Here is a 17,521-nt window from a genome sequence, read left to right on the forward strand (position 1 = left end):
GTGTGTGTGTGTGTGTGTGTGTGTGTATGTAGAAATATAGATGGGGCACATAATGTAATTCAAACTGAAACTTATTAATGTAGTGAAAGGGATCTCCAAATTGGGTAATGACCCTAAATTCCCCAGTGTGGCTATTCAGACTACTGCCCATAGGCAGATTCATAATATATCTGCGACAACTGAGATTTTCTACCATGTGTCTGAATTTAGAGAGCACTGATAGAATTTCAGCAGCATAGAAAAAACCTTAGGTAGCAAGAATAATCAGTTTTGAAAGGTCACTGCCAAATGACAGAGTGGGTATTTCCCCAACCCTGTGCCGATCCTTTACAACATCACTTGGAGGCACAATCCATGCTATTTCCCCTAGGTGAGGTTTGTAATACTTGTCCCCTAGTTACAATTGCACCAAAAGGTTTGAGTAGACTTTGTATGGGCACGTGATCTAGTAATTAAAAAAAAAAAGAATAGTTTCCAAGAAAGCCAAGTGTTTTTCATGAGCTTTCATTAGCCCATCCTTCAACCTGCAGCTACAGTGAAGATTTTAATGTCACTGAGATCCTAGGTCTGAAAAATTACAAATTCTCTCTTTCTTTAAGTTATAACAAGAGGAGAAATCTATGTCAAATAAGTGAATAGCCAAATGCAAATATGGTCACTAGTGTTAGTGAGATCCAGATCCTTTTCCAACTGTAAACCGAGGTCAGAGTTAGTATTGCACGCTAGCTGAACCCTGAACCCTCCGTGGAAGTTTCATGCTGGCGTCCATGCTGCCTTCTTCTGTAAGCCTCCTTTTTCATCTATATCATATTAAGACCCAGAGGGCTCTCATTGGGGAGAGAAAAATACAATTTTCTTATTGTACAATCCATTTCATTCCCAGCTGCTGGATTAAATTTATTCCTTTCTGAAGTGGTGTCTCTGCGTATAAATCATTTAAGTTTATATGTTTTTGTTGCCGGGGCAACTGTTTGGCTAATTGAATTCCAAAGTGTCTCTCCTGATTTCAAAGCCATGATAAAGAGCACCCAAGCACTTAACCGTGGGAGTTAGGATAGAAAGAATGGTGTGTAGAGTGGGGGAGGGGAGGGTGAACAAAATAAAAATGATACATTCTTCAGCTTCTGTAATGAGAAAATAATGCCTGCTTCTTCAAGCCAGACACCAGGGGTGGGTGTTGGACATTCAGTCGAAGGTTTTCCTCCTCAGGCATAGCTGTCTATGCCTCTTGTGCTACAGTTTAGCTCTTGGTAAATTCCCTTTCTTCTGTCTCACCTCCAAATTAGTCTCCAATTACATAACCGCAACCACTCAGCTATCCTTGTTCTCTCTGACAAGGGGAAATGGAAATGAAGGCCATCCAGACCCACTTCAGATCACCTGTTATATGGAAGGATACAATTTTTTTTTCTCATCATTATTCTCCCTAACCCTGTGTCTTAGCTCCAGGACCCCTTGGTTTCTAACCATTGGTCAATATCTACCTGTCCTTGGATCTTACTTTTAATCTACTTAAAGATTTAATTAGAATCTAGGATTTAAAGATGGAAGAATCCTTCCAGGTCATCTAGCTCAAAACACCTACTTTACAGATATGGCTACTGTGGTCCATAGAAATAAAACAGATCACCCAGAATTTTCCAGCTTGTAAATCACAGAGCAGAGACTTGAATCCAGGCCTCCTGATGTCAAATTCAGGACTTTTCACTTTATGTGACATTGACTTTTCATATCATGTCATCATCTGGTACTTGTTGCAGAGTTATTAAATTGTTCTTTTTTCATACCTGTGTGTTATGAAACTTATTAGACTATATTATCATGGAGTCAGTCCTCTATTCAATTGTTTCATTGATTCTAGAAATTGTTGCCACAGATGGATCCTTTCTACATCTCTAAGATTCCTCAGAATAAAGGTCCTTACCCCTTCTGCACCATCATCACCTTACATGTTACATTTCCCCATATGAATCCTCCTGGAGAATAGGGACTAGGTCATTTTGGTATTTATATTCCCAACACGTCTCACAGAGCTTGATATACAGTAAGTCCTCAATAAATATTTTTGTTTTTGTTGTTTTTCCATACATGGCAGAAAAGGGTTGTCACTTCTTTTCCCTTTATATTCCTTTCTTCTCCAAATCACCTGACCCTAGGATCTTGTCTAATACAGGCACCAGTAGAAAATCCCCTGTCCCCCTGTTTTTGTTAAACAAGTATGTACTGATTTCTTTTTTTTTTTAAGCAATTGGGGTTAAGTAACTTGCTCAGGGTTGCACAGCCAGTTATTTCTGAGTGTGGTACTAAGTATCAGAGCCCGAATTCGATCCCAGGTCATCCGGACGCTGGGGCCAGTGCTCTTACTGTGCTACCTGGCCACCCCTCTACTGATTTGTATATTCTTAGAAGGAAACTGTCAACAGGTAATCACAACATCATGAGTCTTATGTGAAAATGAGGTTTATTGTAGGAGAAATGAACATTCATGTGGTACCCAAAGAGTTCACAATCTTTACAGAAGTTTGCATATTTTCAATAATACAACAAAAGTAGGGGAGAACAGGAAGGGCATAACATGGCATGGAGGAGGAGAGGTTCAGTAACCCCTCCCAAAGGGGAGGGACAAGGCAATGGCCAAAAACAACATTCTTTTTCCTTGGGAACTGCTAGACTGAAATGGGAGACACTGCTCGTGGACCCCAGCTGCACAAGCATTGTTCCTAGCCTAGCATGGACTGGCTCCAGTCTCTCTTCCCTCCCAACAATTCACAGGGAATCCATCACGGGGTGCAAACAACAAATTATGTCAGCCGGGGGGACTTCTTTGACACATTCAGGGCCTCCTGCACGCTCTGGGTCCAGTGTTTCTGGAAAAAATGGCAATAAAAAAGACAAGTTCAGGGGTGCCCTCAATAGAACCTAAAACTCCTTTGTTGATCTTGACCAAATAGGATAGTATTAATGCTCTCCTGGCAGTTCTTGCATTCCCCTTCCCTTAGAAGATATGCTTGTATCTCACCCTCACACCTCTATCCATGCATACAGAATATTATTAAGCACACCAGGTAGACTGATCTTTCATCTGCTCACATACTTCAAACAGTTTGTAACACTCTTTAAATAGCATTAAGTGTGCATATGTGTCTATGTGTGTATATATATATATTTAATCTTTATAGATAATTTATTATAATCATATATTATATATTATACATATTTATATAAACTTAATGCTATTTAAAGCATTAGAAATCATTTATACAAATCTTTGTCATAGGCTATTACATATATACACAAATATATATACATACATATACACATGTGTGTAGATACATGCACATGTGTGCATAATGTAATAGTCTATACCAAGAATTTTTAGTTTGGGGGAGCTGTAAAAACCCTATTAATGTTCATCTGATTTCTCAATAACTGCTCTCCCCTCCTCAACCCCATGAAAAAAAAGTGTAATATATTCATGTTTAAAAAGTTAACATGAAATAAAAACTATTTTCTGATACCATCCAAGATTGGAAGCAGCCCAGGGCACCATCAGATTGGTCCTGGGAGTCCTTGGGGGATTAACATTGACCAGGGAAGAACTCATTTCTCTTCCTGAAGAAATCTTCGGAAAGGTAAGATAACCTAAGCAAGGTATTGTTCTCCTTGAATCTCTTACCACTCAAACTGAGCTGATCATAGCTGGGAGCTGGCCTTTGACAGTTTCACATTGTTTTGAAGACCACAAGTCAGAACAGAGATGGAAGAACTTTAATTCACTTTCTTTTCCAATTCAACTCCATTCCTCAAGTTTCAGAGAACCATACAATCACAAGGTCAGATGAGTACAGAACAGGATCCAGGGTTTTAAAGATGTGCAGAGAGGAAGCGCCATAGATATCAACTGGTCCACCCCCCCACACACTTTATAGATGAGAAAATTGAGACCCACAGAGGCAAAATGACTTGTGCAAAATCATAGACAGCAGATGAAATGTGAGCAAGAAACACATATACTATATACCCTCATGATCATCCAGTCTTTACTTGAAGGCTTCTAATTAGATCACCAGGTATCTGGGTGGCTCAGTGGATAGAGCACTGGGCTTGGAGTCAGAAAGACCTGAGTTCAAACCCAGACACTTACTAGCTGTGTGACCCTGGGCAAGTCACTTAACCTCTGTTTGCCTTAATCCACTGGAATAAGAAATGGCAAACCACTACAGGAACTTTGCCAAGAAAGCCCCATGGACAGTACTAGCATGCTATGGTCCATGAGTTTAAAGAGTCAGACATAACTGAACAAGTTAGACTACCACCTCCAAAGGTAACCCGGTCAATTTCTTTATAACTACAACTATTATAAAGTTTTCCTTACATTGTACTGAAATATATACTTCTCATCAACTTCGACCCAAATTCTCTTAGTTCTGTCATATGGAGCCAACTAGATTAGGCCTAATCCTTCTCCCACCTAATAGTTTTTCAAATACTCAGATATGGCCTTGATTTCTCCCCTCAGTTTTGTCTTGCCCTGGATGAGAATGCTTAGTACCTTTGACCAATCCTCATATGGTATTTTTTACAGACCTTGTACCATGCTAGATGTCTTCCTTTTGATAAGCTCCAGGTTATGAATGTTCCTATCCAAACATAGTGGCCAGAACTGGGCACAGTATTCCATGATTATAGTCTAATGAGGGCAAGCAGAGTTTAGAGGGAGTGTTTATCCCAAAATTCTGGGCCTATTACCTTTTTTAATGCATCCTAAGGCAACATTTAGTTTATCTTGGCTGTCATATCACACTGTGGACTCATCAAATCTGCAATCTACCACAGATTATTTTCACAAGAATTGTTAAATCTTCCTGCTTTTCCCATCTTTTGTTTGTGAAACTGATATTCCTATTACCTGAATATAGAATATTATATTCACCCTTTTTAAATTTCATCTCATTATAGTTGTTGCAATAGCCTAGTAAGTTGAAATATTTTTGGATGTGACCTATCATGTAGCATGTTAACTCTATCCCCGCTTTACGCCATCTGTAAATTTGGTAAGTATCACTTGTGCTTCATCTAAATCATTGACAACAGCACTGAACAGGCCAAAACCTTAATGCTCTTTACTAAATTCCTAAATCATAAATGACATTGAGCAAGTTTACATTGAAGGATGATTTGTTGGGTAATGTCATTTAACTACTTCCAAATCCATCTACTTTTTTTTTTTTTAAGCAATCGGAGTTAAGTAACTTGCTCAAGGTTACACAACCAGTTATTTCTGGGTGTGGTGCTGAGTGTCTGAGCCCAGGATTCGATCTCCAGGTCGTCCCAACACTGGAGCCGGTTCTCTTACTCGCTGAGCCACCTGGCCGCCCCTGAAATCCATCTACTTTCAATATTATCTAGACCAGAGGAGTCAAAACATGCCTTAGGCCCAACAAGGTCTCATATGTGAGTACAACTCAAACCAAGTGAAAGTATAATTGGGAAATGTTTAACAAAATAAAAATATTAAACAATGTGGATAATATTAATTTGTGATTTTCTAAATCAACATGCAGCTATAGGGATTCATTTCTATTTGAGTTTGATACAACTGCTATAGACTATGTCTTTTTAATCTTTTCCACAAAGATGGCATGAGAATCTTGGCCAAATGCTTTGCTGAAACCTAGGCAAATAGATTATGACATGATCAACTATGACTTCTTTAATTCATTCCAAAATCCCTGGCTTATGACTGCTGTGACCCCTCCCAAAATGTATAAAAGGTTTCAATTGTTAGATAGAATTTCTGAATCTTCACGTACCACTTTTTATTTGTGGAGGAAGATGAATTGTCTTTACTTGTAGAGAATATATAAAGCACAAACCATTATACTCTGATGGTAATTGGAGTGCCCCTTCTTTTAGTAATAGGACCTGCGTATTAGATGTTTTCTTCCTTACCAAAATCTGCCCACCTACCTTCTCTGTAATCTAGACTAACATTCTTACTGTAGAATTTCAAGGGAGTTCTCTTCTGAATCAGAATTACTTGACTGTCCAGGAGAGTGGTCTTTCTTGGATAAGAACAAAATGTACTTTAAGAAGTCACTCTCCTGGCCAGAGTCAAACGATTTAGAGACAAAAGAGAACTCCTTTGGGAATACTTATGCCCATATTCTGCATTCTTATGTAGTTTTAATTGTTTCTCATTCTATTTGCTTTTTATCTCTAAACAACCGAGAAGGACTCTCCTGTATCCAAAAATTATTCATAGATAAGTGTCCACCTAGATGTAGATGAAAAAGATTTTAAGGCCTCATAGCACCCACTATCATAAATAATATAAACTTTCAAATCCTCTACTTAAAAGATTTTGTGAGGGGATAAGGGAAATTAACAATCCAATTCTATTCCTCCTTCTACATCCCATTTATTAACTACACACTCCCAAAGCATGTATCTGGGATCAGAACCTTCAGATAATAATTTTCTTCCCCCACCAATCACTAGCCTAAAAACTTTGGAAAGTGAAAAAAACTAATGAAATATCAGTAAGGCAATATCAACAATTTGATACAGTTCCTAGCATCCCCCAGAAGCAGCCAGACTGTGATTGAAGGCCTATCTTGAGAATCTTTAAAAATTCAAAGCAGCACCTTTGTCCAGCCTTCTTCAGGTCTCTAATTGACTCTAAAGAATATGTATCAGCAAATCTCATTTGGTTAGATAAATCTTGTACATGACCTGTCTCTTTCCTTCCTGAGAATGAATGCTAGTCCCCTCCTTGCTACACACATACAACACCATTCACTTAGAGAGGCATTTGCTGCTAAAGATAGGAAATAAAATAGACTGGAGATATTAGTCACATCTCCATTCCAAAGGATCTCCTATGGACTAAAATAGCAAAAATTCACCACTCTAGTTACACTATTTTAAAAAAAGGAAAGAAAGAAAAGAAGATTCAAATTTTTGAACTATTTTTCATTAATACATATTGGATCTTAATGATCACTTCCATTTCTATGATCTTCTATTTCACAAATCATCCTTTTAATGATACATTCTAAAATTTTGCACATTCCACCCTCCTTTCCCTGTTTTAGCAAAAGGGGATGTTTGTCCTCCAGTTATGCAACATCTCCCTGAGTCTCCATAATATTTAAAAGATCACTGATAGTGACTCTGTAATGATATCTACCAGTTCTTTCAGTACTCCCAGAAGCCAGTTGATCCTGATCTGATGTCCAACTCTTCAGGACACCATTTGGGATTTTCTTGGCAGAGATACTGAAGTGATTGACTATTTCCTTCTCCAGCTTATTTTATAGATGAGGAACTGAGGTAAACAGGATGAAGTGACTTGCCCAGGGTCACACAGTTAGGAAATGTGGGGGTCAAATTTAAACTCAGGAAGATGAGTCTTCCTTACTCTAGGCACAGCATTCTATCTACTGTGCCTCCAAGTTGCCCTAAATATCCTCACTACCTCCTGATTTGTTGTATGATCTCACTGTCAGTTATCCTTTTTGTCCTGTCCTTCTCGGTTTAAAGATCAATTTCTTTAATCCTTAAAAAGCAAAATATGAGTTGACCATTTTTCTGTCTTCCCCTAATATTGTCCCATCAACCCTGAGCAGTGGACACATGGTGCCCTATGGTCTTTCTCTTTTTCTCAACCTCTTTTTTTTTCTTCTTAAAAAAGTCCTTTTTGTTGTCCCTGGCATCCATTCCATCTTTACTACTTCTGTCACTTATAGGATCATGCCACATTTTGTATCTGTGCAGTCTGGGGTTCAACATTTTATACATGCCTTTTAAATCTAAGTTCCTTGGGGATTTCCTGTAATGTCCACATAACTATCTTTAAACAGCTTCCCCTTTTCCTAATTATTGAAGGTTTTTCTGTCTCTATCTTTAGAATTTAAGAAGATAATTTCTACTACACAAGGGATAAAATTATGATTTAGGCAAACCAAGAGTGTAAGAATGTATTAATGATTTTCTACTTGGAACAGGGGAGAAGGGGGGGGGAGGGAAAGAGGAAAGCAAAGAAATCTAGAGACAGAGACAGAGAGATGGATCTAGTAAATGACTGAATGATCAAAGACCCCCATCACCATAATTACTATGGTTTCATGCAGTCCTAAGGTTTGTTTTCTTAATTACTTATCTATTTCCTTTTGTCTAGTCAGTCTATTGGATAATCCCTTTAAACCAGCAAGGCAGCTATGTGACCCACCTTTCAGTGGTTAGAGAACTGAGCCTGAAGTCAGGAAGACCTGAATACAAATCCAGCTTCAGACCAAAAAAGTAACTTAACCTCTGGCTGCCCCATTGACCTCAGTTACAAAATGAATATATTAATGGTACCTACCTCCTAGAGATGTTGTGAAAATAAAATGAGATAATATTTGAAAAACACTGCAAAATTTAAAGTGCTAGCTATTCCCAACCTTTTTATTTTTTCTTTCCCAATTTCCATAACAGAAGGCCAAAAACCTCTCAGGTTGGCTTCTTCCATTGAGTCATTTCTAAGACTACACTGGCAAAAACCAAAAACAAACAACAAACTGCTTACTGCTTCCCTTTCATTTATACCACACCATTCCCCCAAGCACTCAGAAAGGTATGGAAAATGTGAAGATGTAACCCCACATCACTGGTATCTCTTTCCCTCAAAGTGGTGTGGTTAGAAGAAACCAATGGAACAGAATAGCTAAAATTACATTCATAGGATTCAAGTTAGAAGGGACATTAGAAATCATCTTTTCCATCATCTTTACTTTATTATTCTTTAAGTTCTTTTGATTCATTTTGGTTTTATACCATAATTATTTCCCCATATTTTTCCCCTATCATTGAAACCTCCTTTGTGAGCAATCAACAAATATTTATTAAGCACTCCCTAGATGCCAGGCACTGTAACAAGTGCTAGAAATTTTTTAAAGAAGCAAAAACAATCTATGCATTCAAAGAGCTGACAACAGCACCTAAGTGTCTAAGGAACAGAGTGGAAGGGCAACTGAAAAGGTCCAGAGGATCTTGGGAGGCAGTTGCTGGGTCATTTGCAATTTGGAAGTTGGGAGGGGGCCTCAAGGTCTGAATGGATTTAAGATTCTGAATTTCTTTAGTCTGGGGGTGGGAAGGGGAAGAAGAGAGCACTGGCATCAAATAGATAAAAATTTATAAATTCTACCCTGTACACAGGGTATCCTTTCTATTCACAATTAGAAGTGAGGGAACAGCACATTGTGTGCCATATTTAAGCAAATAGAAAATGATGTCATACTTCTTGAAGGTGCTTGACCTGCCTGCCATAATATAGCTGGCATTTGAAGTTACTCTTCCCGGATTCTGGATCCTTTTTCATCTATCTATCCACACTCTGCTGCCTTCTTCCTCTAGTCAGCAAGGTTCTGCATTTGCAAGAATCGAGATGGCCCAGAGCCACATGTTTTATTTCCCCAGCTTAAGCAAAAATTCAGTTCAATTCAACAAACATTTATTTGTCTCCTATGAATCTCCAGCCCTCTTCACAATGCTCTGCACAAAGGCAAAAGCAAAAGTCAAACCAGAAAACAGGCCCTGCACTAAAGGACCCTACCTTTCATTATGGAATCTGGGAGGAGGGGAAAATATATAAAGAAATACACAAATATATAAAGAAGTAAATAGAAGGTTATAGGAGGAGGGAAAGAGCCAAAAGCCTGGAGTGAGTAGAGATTCTGTGGCTCCCAAACTGAATTTTGAGGCAAAGTAAGATGTATAAGAGGTGACCGATAGGAAAGAAGGCCTTCCAAGACTGGGAGAGAGCCTGTGGGAAGACATGGAGATAAGAGATAACTGAGTTCAGGCACTAGTTACCTTGTTTCCCCGATAATAAGACACTGTCTTATTAATTTTTTTGGACAGAAAAACACCAGAGGGCTTATTTTCAGGGGAGGGCTTATTTTAATGAACATTGACAGCAATTTTAACAAACAGGTAAATGTGAACAAAAAAATGTACCTTTATTCAATAAGCAAATCACTGGGGAAGAACAGGATGACGCGCTCACTGCTGCAGCTCTGATTGGATGCAGCTCGGAGCGCGGCGTGCGTTTCACCAGTGGCGGGGGACAGTGCATACAGAGGGTACTGTAATGTAGCGTGTAGCGCAGGGGATCACCTTCACTACAGTAGCAATCTCAATAGGGCTTATTTTCGGGGGAGGGCTTATTTTAGAGGAATCTTACACAGTAAGGGGAGGGCTTATTTTCGGGATAGGTCTTATTATCAGGGAAACATGGTAGAGAGTCAGTGGTTGGCAAGGATAGCATTTGAAAGGGGATCAATGTTAATAATTCTGGAAAGGTGGTTTGGAGACAGATTCTGGAAGATTTTAAGGGCCAGGGTCAAAAGCATAGCAGCCTTCAGAAGAAAATGTGAAATAGTGAAAAAAGCACTGAAGTAAAAAAATCTGAGTTCTAGTCCCGGCTCTATAGAATTTCATCCTGTAATAAAGCAAATCTAAACGGCACCCACAGAGATAGGGACTCAATTACTCAGCCTCGGTAGCACTGTGACCTGACCCCACAACCAATGCAGGGCTAATCTGTCAAAGATACATGTGGAGATCCTTGACACTGCTAAGGGAGGATTAACTTTTTCTGAAATGCCTTTGTAGTACCCAGAGTGGAGCATGCTAGGGTTGTAAAAGGCCTTTTCTAGTTCTCCAAAAGACAACATTTAACAAATAAACAAATTAAAAGAAGACTGACTTGACTATAGAAAGAGAAGTCTCTTCAACATGGATAGACATCAAGGATACCTTCAATTGATTCAGCTGAAATAAGCATATTGTGGTCTGCCAGTCAAACATCAGAGTCCCTCTGGTCGTTTTCATGACTGTTTTAAACTCAGATGATTAGGGAGTGATTTCAGCAATCTAAGTCATTAAATCCTGTAAGTCAAACAGGTTTTCAAGGAATGTCTCAATATTTTATTTTAGAAAAAAACTGGCCTAACTTGCATGGGTTAGTCACCAGGGACATATTGAATCCAGCTTGTACTGTCTCAGAGAGCTGATTGTTAAATTTTCAATGTGAGTATTTATACTTCAGAAATCAACAAAGTTAACAATCAGGACTTGGTTTATCTTTTTCTTGATTGTCTAAATTTAAGCAAGTGATGGGAAAAAAGTTAATAATACAGATTGAAATCATGTGTAACTTGTGTATATTTTTTCCCTCCAGACAGCTGGCATATTGGTTTGTTTTTTGTTTTGTTTTTTTTTTTTGCTTTTTGGAGAGCAATTGGGGTTAAGTGACTTGCCCAAAATCACACGGCTAGTAAGTGTGTTAAGTGTCTGAGACCGGATTTGAACTTAGGTCCTCCTGACTCCAGGGCCGGTGCTCTATTCACTGTGCCACCTAGCCACCCCAAGACAGCTATTTTTTAAACATTTACTAGCATACCTACAGTTAAGGTATTGTTCCTATAAAATCCCTTCTTCATTTTTAAAGAGAGGTATTTAGACTAGATGGTCTATATGTTGCCTCCAACTTCAATATGCCATGATTCTAAAAGTTTGCTAGTTCAGCTTCCTTTCCTCCAACTCCCAGTAATTCCTACCTCAGACTTCTCATCTTGTGGGGCTTACATTCCCCAGAGAGAGGAATGAGAAAGATAGGAAGGAGTTTCCACAGCTGCTACTGTTTGCTTAGTAATTATCTATAGATTATCATGGAATCATATGATTATAGGGTCACAAATTTAATCTGGAAAGAATCTTAGAGCCCATCTATTCCAACTCCACATTTTAATAGAATAGAAAATTGTGGCCTAGAAAGACCTAAATGACTTTCCTTCAGGTTCACTTGGGGAAGTAAGTGGCCAAACTGAGATCTGAGCATAGGTCTTTTGATTCCAAATCCCCTGCTCTTTATGTGATGTCATACCTTCTCCTATGCTATATATTCATCCAAGCAAATGGACTCTAAAGGATTTTCCATTCTAACATATATATATATACATATGTATGTATAGATATTGCATGTCTATGTGCATGTGCGTGTATATGCATATATGTACTTACATGCATGTGTGAGTGTATGTGTGTACATGTGTATATGTACGTGTATGTGTATGTGTATATGTATATATATATGCATAGCAAAATTTTCTTTCGCTGGAAATGTCAAGAAAATGCTTAATTCCCCCACCTCAGTCAATTACTATACTATTTCAGGTTCAAGGAGTTTATTTTTGAAGGTTAGAGAAATAATAAATTCCTCCTGGCCATTCCCCACCATTTACTAGTAAATGCATTCTTAATGAGTAGTTATGGGACAAGTCTACTAGCATGCCAGAATAGTAGGGAAAAAATACTCACAAAAGTTATGAGTAATATTTGTTAAAGGATATTGGTGCAACAAGGCAGGTGTCAGGTGAACAAGAGTCAAGATGCCACTACTATGTTTCTCCAGGATGCTTTAAACAGGTGACAAATTTTAGTCCAGCTCTATAAAACATGTTTCATGTTAAATATTGCTGGTATCCATGGAAAAATTTCAGAGATCATAAGAATATGAGAAGAGCATTTTTTTTCTCATAGAGAGAAAAGGTCTCATCTCTGACATATATTGTTTAAAATCACAATACATCAGTTTCCCAACTCTGAAGGATACTAAGGCAATGACTGATTAAGAGAGGGGCAGCCAGACTGAGGATTAGAATGCTTGACCCTTATCATATTTAAAATCTTTGGTTGGGCTGGATCATGGAGAGGCCTGCAAAACCTCCTTAATCTGTACATTCCTAGAGCTAAGGGGCCTACCCTTTCCCACAGATGCCCATTATCTCTGCGTATATTGCTCCTTGGGAATTTGGACAAGGGACTTCATAGCTCAGGAATGCAAGACTAGCAAATGGCAAAATGAAACAAAGTTGTGATTAATTTGGTCCCATGCCTAAGTGCATGACTTAACTCTTAACTCTTCCAAGCCAGCGTCCAAACAAACATAGGTATGTAGAATAAGAAAACAGACAGTATTTACTCAGGGCTTTTGTTGAATATGCCACATCTTAGAATATCTCACATTTGTGAAGAGGGCCAAAGCAGACCTATGACACAGATTCAAATAGGGTACCTGTTACTTCCACCCTAAATAGTGATAGAAAGAGACATGGATAATTTGAAAACACCACCCAAATTTCCTAGTAGGAATTATAGACCCAACGAAAAACCTCAGTTGGGTTGGACAGAAATCTACAGAAGTGGGGGGGGGGGCCTGGGGAGGGACAGAAACTACTAAATTTTGCCAGCTCTCTATCTGTATAAGGTGTGGATTCAAGCTGAAGATTAAATACCCTGGGAACTTATAAGAAAAGGACACCAGAATATGAAATTCCCCCCAATCAATCCGATGTTTGCAGTAGAGGTCTGTATAGAATATGTTAGGCATATTGTGCTAATTATTTTGTTGAAGTCAGAAGTTAGTGATATTTTGGTACGAGGGAGAAATCCAGTGTAGGGCTTCTTGTTTGACACTGCATTAGAGCTGGACACAGGGATTTTTTCCTGATTAAGCAAAAGGAGAACTAAACTATTTATTGCCTGAGAGTTAAAAAAAAACAAAAACAAAAACAAAACTGATGCCAAGAAATCCTGAAAAGAATGAGGAAGAACCATGACAAGAAGGAACGAGTGAGTAACACTTTGTAGGAATCCAGAGGAGCCTGGGAGGGGGATTAAAATGAAGAGCAGTCACAAGTTGTGAAGTAATGCCAAGCAGAGGCAACTTCGCAAGGTTCAGAATACCCGCATAGGTGCTCTCCATTTTATTCAGTGACCAACCAAGAACAGAAGATCAAAACATGACATCATTCCAAATACAGCATTTACTAAGTGTGATTAAATAATCTCCAAGTACTACCCCACCCCAGGACCTCCCACTCATTCAATCAATTACAAAGCCCCTGTTCTAAATACTACTCCACCCCTAGGCTATACCTTCATTTAGTCCACCACAAAGCCCCTCTTCTCAAATGGAGATTAGTTTCCAAATATAAGTAAAGTACATTCATTTGTTCAACCATAGAATACAAAAAGGTCAAAAGTTCCCCACCCCTGGATCACAATTGAATCTACCCCAGAATTACATCAAGTTTAAGCACAGCACTTAATACCCAAATGGAGGTCTTTTCTTCATCTTGACAGGAGGCAACTTCTCAGCAATCTTAGTTCCTGGGGAGACAAGGCTTAGCAAGGCCACAAGATACATTGCCAGTCCCTTCATGAATTCATCCTCTGTCTGTAGAACAGTCCTAGAACCCCTGAAAACATTAGCAAAACCCTCTCCCAGGATTTCTGTAAACATACAACAAGAAAATCCTTCTTCAGGGCTTCTGAACCAACAGAAAGGTTCCCAGACCCCTGCAACAACAGCACTGTCCTTCACCAGTGGACAGTATTCACTCTCTGTCTGCAGGACAGTCTCAGGAGCTCTTAGCCAACAGCCAGGTTCCAGGACTTCTTCAACAAAAGGACTGTCTTTCACCAGTGGACAAATCTGGCAAAACAACATCAAAACAGACAGACAAAGTACCAACAAAACAGCCATGTCTCCTCAGTCCTTGGCAGCTCCGGGGGCAGGTCTCAAAAGTCCAGGGCGATTCAAAGTGGCCCCCAGCAATTCTCTCAGTCTCTCTCTGCCTCCACGAGGTGCTGCTTCCAAAAAGTTCTTCTGCCTCTCTCTTGTCTCTCCAAATCTACGTCACCAGCTCCTCCCAGTTCAGGACTTTCTTTTCACATCAACAAGTCCATCCCACAGGTGGGATTAACAAGCTCTGGGTTTTAACACAATCAATTTGAAAACCAAACCAATACAGGGGAATCTTTATATTCCATTACTATCACACAAGTACCTCTTCTGAACTTACACAGAGTCTCAGGAGCAGACACCTGGTAAGGAACCACAGTAGAGGCGGCACTACTGATAGAAGCGCTAAGTAGAACATGACTGTAGTAACTGACCCTATAAAGGCCTCTGGGATAGAGTTGCACATAGATGTGGTTAATTTGCTTGATGTCAATCTTATTTGGTTTATTTGCCCTATAAGTAAATCTGCTCATTCTTTAAGCTTTGGAGACTGGGTGCTTGCAAGGGGGAGCTGGTGACAACATAGTGAGTGGATTCAAGTAGAAAGTTTCCCATATTGAGTTGGGGCAACAAGCTAAAGAAATTGGAAAATTACCAAATTTTCTGGAGCCCTTGATGTTATATGAATGTCTCTAACATTAATTATGCAATCAATGTAATATACATGGAAGTAGGTACTAATATGTAAGAGTATGTATTTATTTATGTACCTATACACGTTTGTATGCCTGGACTGTCAGTGTATACGCACAAACATGTGTATATGTGTATGTGTATACACAGATATATGTGTATGTGTGTATATGCATACACATATACATACACACACACACTTATAAAGACACTATTGACAGAAAATCCATGAGCTTTATCCCAGAATCCAGACAGCTGAGTAGCATTTTTTTTTACCTTTGTTCTGATGTCTCTGAAACATATTCAAATTCTGAAGGTTGTTAGTGGGAGGAGAAGGGAGAGAAATGGGGAGTGGGATTATTATTCCCAGGATCATTAGGTATTGCTTATGACCAGCTCCCAGTGTGACGGTTGAAGACAAATAGCAACTTTTGGAGAAAATGTGAGTTGGAAAAGAGGAATTAAATGTAGCCAGCATTCAGGAAACTGTTGGAGTTGGATTTTTCTTTTCCTACTATTTTTTTTTGCTTTTTGGAGGGCAGTTGGGGTTAAGTGACTTGCCCAAGTTCACACAGCTAGTTTATGTGTGTGTGTGTGTGTGTGTGTGTGTGTGTGTGTGTGTGTGTGTGTGTTAAGTGTCTGAGGCCAGATTTGAACTCAGGTCCTCCTGACTCCAGGTCCGGTGCTCTATTCACCATGCCACCTAGCCGCCCCTTTTACTGCTTTTTTAATGAGTTTCCAAAGGTCTTGGTTATGGACTTCACCATTCAATTATGAAATTCTAGTGCTCTCTTGGGTTCAACCTGACCCAGCTTGAAGAAGAAGACCCCCCAAAACCACTCCCCAACTTACTTTATTTATTTATTCATTGAAAAGAGGAGTAAGGAAGAAATCTGTATCAGAGAAGGGAATCAGTGTGAGAAATGTAGGGGAAGACTGAACAAACCTGAACAGGAATTCTCTATGTAGTGGGAAATTAAACGATCTGAAGTATCTATTTATGATCTCTCACAGGTTTGGAACTAACTTAGTCTTCTGATGATGAAGGGATTAAAAATGATGATGTCTAGGTTCTTCTTCCAGTTTAATTCAATTTAGCAAACATTCATTAAATGACTATGATGTGAAAACCACTATTTTAAGAGAAATCAGGTACTGTCCCTGAGCTCACGGAAGATAGAATATACATAAGTAACTCTAGTAAAAGTTAGATTGTGATTAAATGCAGACTGAGAAGCACAAGTAATATGGTATGAGGGGAATGATTACTTCTATTTGGGTTTGGAAGTAAGGGGAGGAGACAGATCAGGAGAGGATTCATGGAGGAGATGACTGTAATATAATGCCAAGGAAAGGCAACTTCCCAAGGTTCAGAATACCAGCATAGGTGCTCTCCATTTTATTCAGTGACCAACCAAGAACAGAGAAGATCAAAACATGACATCATTCCAAATACAGCATTTACTAAATGTGATTAAATAATCTCCAAGGACTAGCCCACCCCAGGACCTTCCAATCATTCAATCAATTACAAAGTCTCTGTTCTAAATACTTCTCCACCCCTAGGCTATACCTTAATTAAGTCCACCACAAAGCCCCTCTTCTCAAATGGAGATTAGTTTCCAAACATAAGATCAAAAGTTCCCCACCCCTGGATCACAATTGAATCTACCCCAGAGTTACATCAAGTTTAAACACAGCACTTAATACCCAAATGGAGGTCTTTTCTTCATCTTGACACGAGGCAACTTCTCAGCAATCTTAGTTCCTGGGGAGACAAGGCTTAGCAAGGCCATAAGATACATTGCCAATCCCTTCATGAATTTATCCTCTGTCTGTAGAACAGTCCTAGAACCCCTGAACACGTTAGCAAAGCCCTCTCCCAGGATTTCTGTAAACATACAATAAGAAAATCCTTCTTCAGGGCTTCTGAACCAACAGAAAGGCTCCCAGACCCCTGCAACAACAGCACTGTCCTTCACCAGTGGACAGTATTCACTCTGTCTGCAGGACAGTCTCCAGACCCCTGCAACAACAGCACTGTCCTTCACCAGTGGACAGTATTTACTCTCTGTCTGCAGGACAGCCTCAGGGCTTCTTAGTGAACAGCCAGGTTCCAGGACTTCTTCAACAAAAGGACTGTCTTTCACCAGTGGACAAATCTGGCAAAATAACATCAAAACAGACAGACAAAGTACCAGCAAAACATCCATGTCTCCTCAGTCCTTGGCAGCTCAGGGGGCAGGTCTCAAA

This window comes from Petaurus breviceps, unplaced genomic scaffold (assembly GCF_028583685.1).
Source record: "Petaurus breviceps papuanus isolate PSGF00001 unplaced genomic scaffold, PetGlider_PUasm1.0 37, whole genome shotgun sequence".
NCBI classification, from domain to species: domain Eukaryota; kingdom Metazoa; phylum Chordata; class Mammalia; order Diprotodontia; family Petauridae; genus Petaurus; species Petaurus breviceps.